This window comes from Belonocnema kinseyi, chromosome 1, assembly GCF_010883055.1.
Source record: "Belonocnema kinseyi isolate 2016_QV_RU_SX_M_011 chromosome 1, B_treatae_v1, whole genome shotgun sequence".
NCBI lineage: Eukaryota > Metazoa > Arthropoda > Insecta > Hymenoptera > Cynipidae > Belonocnema > Belonocnema kinseyi.
In genome coordinates, this window is record NC_046657.1 from 85,279,055 (window position 1) to 85,289,784 (window position 10,730).

Sequence of the window (10,730 nt, forward strand, 5' to 3'; positions counted from 1 at the left end):
AAAGAGGGAGCTCTTCTTAATATTTTGACACCAAAATCATGTCGATACACCTTACCGACTGCGAGTAAAGCCACCCACGCTTTAGCTTGACAGACTGTATTTCTAAGTCGATTTCCTCCACTAGTATTTGCACAAATAGTTGCACCATTATTGAAATATCGAAGGCTAGCAGAAAGTAAACCATCCGTGCATATGCGCATTATTGATTTGTTGATTGCAATAATTTCCTGAAACATTTGGCTTATTGTCGAGACTATCCAAAACTAGCGTCTGAATAAGCTAACAAGTTATTCTGTTTTCCTAAATAACACAGGGCCACAAAATGAAATCGAAAAGTCCTCTGACCAAAGCAAGTGGACTATATGTTTTCAGGTACGTTATTCACGCATACGTGGATCCTATGACCCCTACACGTCAGGATCAAGGTCATTTGGAAGTCAACTTCATTAATAAATAATATATCAACTTTTTGAGCTCAGATTCTGAAGGAGCGGGAAACTTGACTTTTTTATATATTCTTATGCACATGTATCCGAGACCTCTAGAGGTGATATAAAGGTCAAAAATGTTAATGATGCTTACAAAATACGTTTTCGAGTCCGCTGATCACAAGTCCGTGGGCCATATGACCCCTACACGTCAGCACCAAGGTTATTTGAAGTGCAACTTTGTTAATTTCATAGACATCATGTTTTTGACTTCAGATTCTGAAAGAGCGGTATATTTTTCCTTCGGTTCCATCTTTACTTACGAGGCCCATTTAACTTTTTAGGTCACATGAATATCAAGAACATTATTTAAAACTTCTGAACCTAGTAGCTTGTCATACACGGTTCGCCCGAACCAACTTGGCATACAAAGTCATAGCACGTCAGATTAAAAAAATATATTTTTCCTCATATTTTTTAGAACATATTAAGGCCAAAAAGAACAAAATTCCCCGGCCAGTTTTCAAAAAAACGAATTTTTCAAATAAACGTATCTTTTATTTATAATATTTTCATTTTTGTATTTCTTTTCAGTTTCTGTATGATACAATTCAAATGTTGCATAACGAGTATGTTAATTAGATCAGAGTCGACATTCTCCGCTCTTGTTATGGGGGTCGAAACCATTTTTTTCCGTGTTACAAATAGAGAAAACTCCATAAAACGGGGGTAAAATACAAAAAAGCCTAAATTTACAGTAAAAAAACAGTATTCAGAGTATTAGATGCATGTAATATATATGGTGTTATATTGTAAATGACCTTGATCGTATTGGAGTGATAACATAAAACATCGATTTCACTGAAAAAATACATTTTAAAATTATAAAATATTATGTTGACATTTTTAAATAATTTTGTTATAGTATAGCTTGCTTAATTTTATTACTCAAAAACTTAATTTATTAATATACACAAAATAGTTAAAAATAATAATTATTAGACTAACAAGTTATTCCGTTGTCCTAAATAACACAGGGCCACAAAATGAAATCGTAAAGTCCTCTGACCAAAGCCAGTGCACATAAGCAAGTATTATTTTAGTCAATATTATTATCAAATAATTTTGCATCTCAACTACCACGGGTATATTATTTTTTACTAGAAAGTATTGATTCATCTATAAACTAATTCTGTGAAAATATAACATTAACCAAGCCTAGCTTGTAGCGAACGAGTGTAAATTAAATACAATAAAACCGTATGTTTTGTAGAGAGTTGTATAAATGTTTACTTTATTCTACGTTTGCTATTTTCAATTGTTTATGACCTTTTTCAAAATCTTCAAACAAGAGTTTTATGATTTTTTGTATCGTATAATATGGTACAATTATAATATATATTTTATAATTGAAGAATTTTATAGTATTGTGAAAATTTACTATATTACGTGTTAAATAAATTATATTCAAAACTATTTATCTTTAGAATTATTTCTATTCTAATATTTATCATCAAATTATACACTTTATCTTAATTTGCACGAACCGTGCATGGTTTGCTAATATCGAGGTAATGATGCTTAGAAAAGATGTCTTCGGGTGCGCTGATCATGAAACCACGGCCTCTATGACTCTTACACTTCAATATCAAGGTCATTTGAAGGTTAACTTCGTTATTTGGAGAGATACATATCATCTTTTTGACTTCAGATACTGAAAGGGAGAAAAATTTTACTTTCGGATATATTTCTACGCACGTGTCCCAAATACCTCTAAAAGACATATGCAGGTCATATGTACGCTGTCATTAATAAAATATAAATTCACAAATGATGTGTTTGTTTACTGGGGAAAGATAAACGAATAGATTTTCTTTGATCTGGAGTGATAGTATCTCTCTGGAGAGACAAACAATATTGCGGCATCTAACTTATGTCCCAATAAACGTGGTATTTTCTTTCGATATTCTTGAAGTCTGAGTAAAATCTCTCAGCCTTTTCCTTTCTGAAGTACCCCAAATTTTTCAGAAATTAATCAATATGACAGTAAAGAAAATAGATGATTAAACATATCAGAAATTCCAATTCTGTATTATTTCTTAACATTTCATTCACACAATTTTTTGTAATCAGCATTCTTATTATTTCCAAGACATTTTTTGTTTAACTCTGATAAGTTCTTCAGTCCTTTGATCATATGTTTAACCAAACCTACCTAAAAATGCAGAGTTGGAAGGACGAACTTATGCAAAGGAATACGAATTTCCTGTTGGATATTCACAGTACCAAGAGTTCAATTTTCTCTGAGTTGTCAGTCTTTTTTTACACAAAGTTGCGGTCGGTCTCGACTATCCCATTCATTCAATAAGATTGTCGTTATTTTTAAATCTCCGACAAACTTCGACGCGTGAATATTATAATTCAGTTTCTTTAGAAAACAAATTTTCTAAATGAGCGATCTCGATTTCGGTAGAAGAATATACATTAGCCGTCCAACAAAACGACCTCCGACAAGACGACCTGCTCAACATAACGACGGGCAAACGCTCAACGAAACGACGGCGGAGGCCGTACCTCTATCCCCTCCATTTTCTTATCTGCAATGCACACCACCTAATGTTTCACTTGACACATAAGTTCGCTCTACATCGCACACGCTCTCAGCGCAGAATAATGGGGACTCCTCACGCCATCGTCTTGGCGAACGGTGAAAATCCCGCGTTCGTCGTCTTATTGGACGGATAGTGTACGAGTTGTAGGAGATAGAAGCCATTTTTCTTTTGACCAAAATGCTACTAGCTCGCAAAGTTCTTTTAATAGTCCTGCGTCTCGAATCAAGTCAGTCAGTTAATCTTGAGTAAACACATTAGACACCGTATGTTGATCATCCACCTCTTCCGATTCATCAATAAAACTGACATTATTATGTTCGTCTCTTGATTCTTCAGATTACATTGAAATATTTTCTTCATCTGCATGAGAAGAATCTGCATTAGTGGAAATCTCAACTTCTCTCATATCATGATAAATGGTAATGAGGGCAGGAAGAGTCGCAGAGTGTCAGATTTCTCCAAATCATTAGTGAGCAAAATCTTGGTTTTTCCATATAGTACAGTTGCAGTCTACATTTCATGCATACAGTTTTCGAAGTCCAAAAATTACCCATTCCACTAGTATCTAAACTGAAAAAATGTCTGTAATTTTCTTTTAATTGACCTGTAAATGACTTTTTTTCAATACTGATACCGTATTTCCCAAAAACAACACAAAAGTTGTCATCACGCGTATTGCACGGCGTCATTTCTATTTCTGTAGCAGTAGACTCTAAACGGACTAAGTTCCTACGAATGTAGAGCTGCGGTTGCACGGTGACAACGATTGCGGACAAGCTTGCTTACCCGAACCAATTGGCGATACAGGGGCTTCGAATCCCTGCATCGCACTGCTTTTTTTTCTTGTTAAGGCCACGGTGGCTTCATGCCTTCACCCAAGGACCTCACAGAGAAAAAAACTAAAGGTAAATCTTGTTGCAGGTAACTTTGTATTTTTATCCATTCTTATGGGTAAAAACCAAATATTACCGTCGGTAGGGAGTGAACTGTCTTTTGTTGGCACAAAATTCGTGACGACAGTCTTTAAAATTAGAAGCCACAATCTTTTAATTTCTGTGGTGAAGTTAGCTGATGGGTATTGGAACATGAATCGGATAAGTAAGTCTTCATAAATATGGTCGTGCGGAATTATAAAATCTTTCAAAGTTACTTAAAGATGTGGGTCAAAGTAGGAAAATAGTATCTAGGTGTCAGGGTAAAAACTTACTGCACGCGAGATTGCAGCAGAATCAGGCCAGAATTACCGAAGTGTCTGCCCAATGGATTTTAATGTAAGTGCGAATGCTTTTTCCTCTGTACCTGGATATCAAGACGAAATGCTTGTTAGGGAATTTAGAATGATCTATTTGACCTTTATATCACCTCTAGATGTCTCTGGCACACGTGGGTAAAAATAAATCACAAAGTGAAATTTCTCACTCTTTCAGAATCTGTGTTTAAAAATATAATATCTCTGGAATTTATGAAGCAGAGCTTTAAATGACCTTGATCCTGACGTTTTGGGGTCATTGGGTCGACGGATTCATAATCAGCGCACCCGGAAACATATTTTGTAAGTATAATTCAAAACATGACAAACTACTAGGTTCTACTTCTCATAAAACTTTCCAGACAATGTCCGGTTTCGTCTTCTGTCTTCATTTAGTATGCTAGAGGCATTCATAAATGATAACACAGAACCACAAAAAAAATTTGTGTGCACGAGACAAGTGATTAGGGTACCCTTATGGATTTTGAGCCGCTCAATCCGAATGTGGCTTTAGAATTTGTTCTACACGTCTTAGTTTTCCCATAGATGCAAAAAGTAGGGAAAAACTTAGGGATTTTCTGGTCACAAATGCCATACAAAAAATTTGTCTGCACGAGACAAGTGACTAGACTATCCTTATGGATTTTGAGCCGCTGAATCCAATTTTGGCCTCCTAATTTATCTTGCACATCTCAGTTTCTCTCTAGATACAGAAAATAAGGAAAACCCGAGGGATAATTTGCACGTCATTTTGATAATACCAGTATGCTCGAAAAAAACACATCGATATTATATCGTTAACTGCAACGACTTGTAGACTTAATTTGTACACAGCAATTCTTTATTGTGCCTTCTATGTCCCATAGCTTGAGTAATTCTAGGGCAATTAAAGGTCTTTCTCAGATTATATAGATTTAGACGGGGGAAAAAATTTAATATCCTTTACAGTTTTTCAAGCGAAATCAGTCACATGTCCCGTGCAACTTCTTTTGGTGGGCCTGTGTGATCAGAAATTCCCTAGGCTTTTCTTTACATTTTTTATCTAAAGAGAAAATGTTACAAGCCCGAAAAATTTGGGGTTCAAATTTAGATTTAGCACGCAAATCTTCAAAGGATGTAGCATCCCCCCCCCCCTCCGTACAAATCTATATAATACGAGAAAGATCTTCATTTCCGTAGAATTACCCAAGCTAGGAGAAACAGAAGGCACACTAGACAATTTCGGTGTACAAATTAAGTCTCTATAAGTTGCGACACTGAAGAATATAACATCTATGTGTTCATTTTCGCGTATACTAGTATTATCAAAATAAGTCCAGAATATCCCTAGGTTTTTGCCTATTTTCTGCATCTAGAGGAAAACTAAGACGTATCCGAGAAGTTCTGGGGCTAGATTTGGATTCAGCGGCTCGAGATCCATAAGATTAGCCTAGTCACTTCTTTCTTGCTGGAAAATTTTCTTATGGCCTGTGTGAACAGAAAATACCTAGGCTTTTCCCTACTTTTTGCCTCTAGGGAGAAAATAGTAAAAGCTCCAAAAATTTAGTGATCAAATTTAGATTGAGAGCGCAAAACTGCAGAAAAAATAGCATTTTTCTTATTTTTTGCTTTATAAGTCAGTATAACATGCGCAAGACCTTCAATTTCCTTAGACTTAACCTGGCTAAGGAAAACGACCAGCACACTGGAGAATTTTTGTGTATGAATTTGGTCTTTATGAGTCCCGACACATAAGAATATGACACCAGTACGTTTATTCTTTCGTATACTGGTATTATCAAAATAATATCCAGAATATCCCTAGGTTTCCTCCTACTTTCTGCATCTAGGGGGAAATTGACACGTATAGGAGAAATTCTGAGGCCAGATTTGGATACAGCAGCTCAAAATCAAGAAGAGGAACACAGTCACTTCTCTCGTGCTGACAATTTTTTTGTATTGCCTGTGTGACTGGAAAATCTCTAGGCTTTTCCCTACTTTTTGCATCTAGGAGAAAAGTGAGACGTGTAGGGCAAATTCTAAGGCCATATTGTGATTCAGCGACCCAAAATCCATAAGGGTAGCCTAGTCACTTGTCTCGTGCAGACAACTTTTTTTTGGGCCTGTGTAATTAATAAATGCTAAAGTGTATCGATAACCATCCGGACGTTTAGGTGGAGAAATTTTACCCATAACATCCAAGTCGATTATTTGTAAAGGTCATGATACTCTGGTTCTTTGGCTTTTAAACGGGAATTTAGTTAATTTAGTTAGTAAACGTATTTCACAATCTCGTATACTGTCTTCGAAAACGACGCATTTTATATCTTGGTTATTGTTCCAAAAACTTTGCAACTTTCGCAAGTACCCAACTGATGCGTTTCCCCTTTCTACATTTCAAAGCATTGCTTTATTTTCATTGACAAACTTGTTATATGTTTTTGTTAATAAAAAATGTTTTCCGGTATATGTATTATCGGCAATTCGTCTAAATTCATTATTTTCTCTTAACCATTAGAGTATCAAAGTCCGAAAACATAACCATATAAACCATGTTCTTCTTATTAGTCTCTCCAACTGGTTTTTGCTCGAAATCTGACTAATATTATTCCTATCACATGTCTTTAAATTTTGCTCTTCACTCATTTCATTATTATTCTTTCAACCATCCTTGTTTTTCCTTCATTATCTAATGTCGTTTCATTATCTTTATCAATATTACTCTTATTATTTTGATTAGAATCCTGCTCAACTTCTTCCGTATTAAAAACCTAGTTATTCCGGTTTTCAGAAACAAACACGATTCTGACTGGGAACAACCCTGATAGATAGATTTGTGTGCCTCTGGCGATAATTAATCGTTTATAGACTGTCTTTGTCGGTCCGCCCTTTAAGTTCCTTGATTAGCGTCACATGGTTCATTTTACAACGCCAGGTAAAACTAATAATAAGTCTTATTATTCTGAATTTGCCATTAATTTTAATCAAATAAAATGAAATCGTTGCACATTCGTTACCCGGGTAAAATAAATAAAAACATACTGAGAGCTATTGATTCTTCAGTAGAAAAATTTGCATCTGAAAACTATTCATCAATTGTTACCTTTGCCTCTACTTCCTCTTCATGATTTATGAGCATTGCTTTTTTGCATCACTTACACACTTTTTTAACTATTAAGATTTTGAAGACTTCACTTTTGTGAAGATCAGCACGACCTAAAAAATATCGATATTTGTGTAACCTACTGTATCAGCAATCGATTAGTATAGAACCCCTTGTGGTTTTGACAAAGCCCTGTTGTCCTACTCCATCTGTTGTTCAGACTTTTTACTCTAACTGTTGCTGATCGACCAAGACAACTTTTTTTCTAGATTAGAATAAACAAAATTTAATGCAGTCGTTAGTATCGTTAAACATTTACTGTCGTCTGTAAGAACACTCTTACCAGTCATTTTCTTGAAATCTCTCGGTTTGGCCTAAATTCATTTAGTTTTATATATCATACCTCGACGCCATCATGCTTTCCACACAAAGGAACCGTAATGCGTCATGCATAAATGCCCCTTTCGTGGCACGCTATATTTTCAGATTAAACCCGTCGTACTTTTACAGTTTTTGTATAGCCAGAATATTTTTAATTTGCTTAAAATCACAATCACTATTTTCACTGCTTACCTCCCTTCGTACCACAATTGGTGCAGAGCTATGTACAAAGACTCGCCCGTTGTTTATTCGTTCCGCCTCTGTTTCTTTTCCGCTCGGAGCTCACGAGTTCTTCCACTTCAAACGAAAAACACTTGTGCGCTTGTGGCTGCGTGCTGTTCCCATAATTTGTTAAAGTTTTCGGTAAGTGAGGTTTAAATCAATGTGCAGCATATATAATCCGTAACTAGTCGTTATTAATAGTAGGCTGCACGACAAGAGCACCAAGCAGTCAGAAAATTTCTCACACAGCACACCACTCGTCAACTGGGAGCCGGAAGTTTGCTGGGGAAAACTGACCACCAGAGTCAAACGAGCCTCTCGCACGTGCGCTTCATTCAAATACTTCAACACTCCCTCCCGAGATTAACTGTCATTTCAAAATAACAATCATTTTTTTAATCAATGTCCTTTGTTATGCAGCTAATTAGAACTATATTTTAGCTTACATTTCAAGGTACAAAAGAAAGCATTCGCTTCACTTATTGAAAAAATCAATCCGAAAGTGGTACGGGTCAAATGTCGTTTTTTAGACATTCAATCGGTGGATCGATTGAATCGAAAAAAGCCAATCCAATCGTAGCACAGATCGAATTCAATTTTTAACATTTAAAGTACGTTCCGTATGGATTCGAGCTGCAGAGTAAAAAAGAAACGTGATTTTTGGCAGAAAATTTAAATAATCGAGGTTTTTTTAAAAGCCGTAACTCCGAAACTATTGGTGATAGAACAACGTTCTTTTTTTAGTTTTACACAGAATTGTATTTATTTTAATTTTTTTAAGAACACTTTTACCTCTCAAATGCACAGGAGAGCACATTTTTTTGAAAAAATATCCATGTTCCGGGACCAAATCCTATTCATAGAACCTGACCCCATATTATGCACCCACTAATCAAGTACTTAGGAGAAAAAAATGACTGCCACAGAATTACCACCTTCGCCCTATTTTTCTGACCAGATGACTGGACTAATTCTAACTTCGAAACGTTTTGCATAAAATAAAACTTGTACTTAAACTTGATAATATTATAGTACAAAGTTTCATTTCTGCAAACATATATAAATAATAATTATTCTTCAATCTAAAATATACTTAAAATAACACAAATGATGCTTAAATGAAGAAAACAAAATTATGATTGGGGTAAAATGGAGGGGGTGGGGGCTGTTCAGTATAATTTAGCTCATTCTATTCCCCCTTGTAGTCCCATTGGCTAAATGCCTTGCTCTCTTATTTCCCCTGTAAGTGTATGTGATACAGTCAAATACCTATATTACAGACCTTACTTTATCAATTCACTGAATGTTTTTTCGAACCTAAGAACTTTTTTTATAAATAAAATATCGAGCTGAAACTTTGGAAAATGTATCAGAGTACAATAAAGTATTTTTAGGTACTTAGGCCGGTGCTTAGGAGAACAAACCCGTAAATTATAACGCTGTGAAAAAACACTACTTATCATAAAGCCTGTGCAAAAAACACGTCTTGTATAAATACTGTTAAAAAAACACTATTCATTGAACGGCCGTAATAAGAAACATATTTTAGTAAACACTGGGAGAAGAAACCCTTTTTAAAAAACGCCGTGAGGAAAAAGTTCCTATTGTGCCTATTGTTATAAGTATAATGGTTTCTTATTTCATTAATAATAAAATATGTTATATAATCAAAGTTTAAAAGTGCGCGTTTCATTATAATGGAAAATTTATAATTTATAATATTTATGATTGTTTAAATATATAAACAAGTTTAGAAAATTTCAGTGAGTTTTCATTATTTCCGCTCAACCTATCTGGCCCAGCGCTATCCGCCTAGTACTTTTCTCCTCTTTTTTCCTATTATGAACTATGTGTTATACGAATACCCGGTAAGAAGAGAAGAATAGAGAAAAATTTATCTTTTAGAATTTAAAGGAAAGAGTGAGTATTTTCTAATTTGTTTAATGTGCTAATTTCCCATCGGAAGTAGTGACCAACGAACGAATAGGTTTATCTCCGAAACCAATTCTTTTTATTTTCTTAACGATTGACACTTGTGGTGTACTTCATGCTGGCGAATATATTTTTTACTTTTTTAATTCCTATTAAACCGATCAGTAGGCCCACATCTCATAGTTATTTTTTATTCCATACTTACATGCTGCATTTTCGACTTATTTAATTCCCTCTATTATGTCCACAAATTATGTGCGCTTACATAGCTTCTATTCCTCCGTGTGCCGCAAAGTGGTCTGGAATAGAAATTTACTGTTCATAATCGCCCACAGGGCGTATTTCTTCACCGGTTTAAAAGTTTTTTTTAGAAATTTTCAGCAATTGATTTTTAAGAGAATTGTGGTTTGCTTTTTTTTTAATTTTTTTCACAGAGCAACAATAATTTTAATAATATTTAACATAATCATTGTAAACAATTTCTATAAACAAATTCTTTATAAATGGGTTTTTCTCATAGCTGAATTGATGTTTCTGAACAAAAGTGATTCACAATTGTCTTTAAAGCCATTTATATACTCTAAGCTCTATCAAACATAATCAATATAGATTGTTTATAACAATATAGTTAAACAAGTCTCCTAATCAGCCGTTTCCTCGTAGAAAAAAATGTTTTTTCTTCAATAATTATTAGAGTGACATTTATTGTGGTGACTAACTATTATAAAAAACTTCAAATAAATAAATTACGATCCAGAACTCGAATCATTTTTAGAGTTGAATTGTTCTATTAGTTCATCGAGTTCTTGATCAAGTTCAACTTC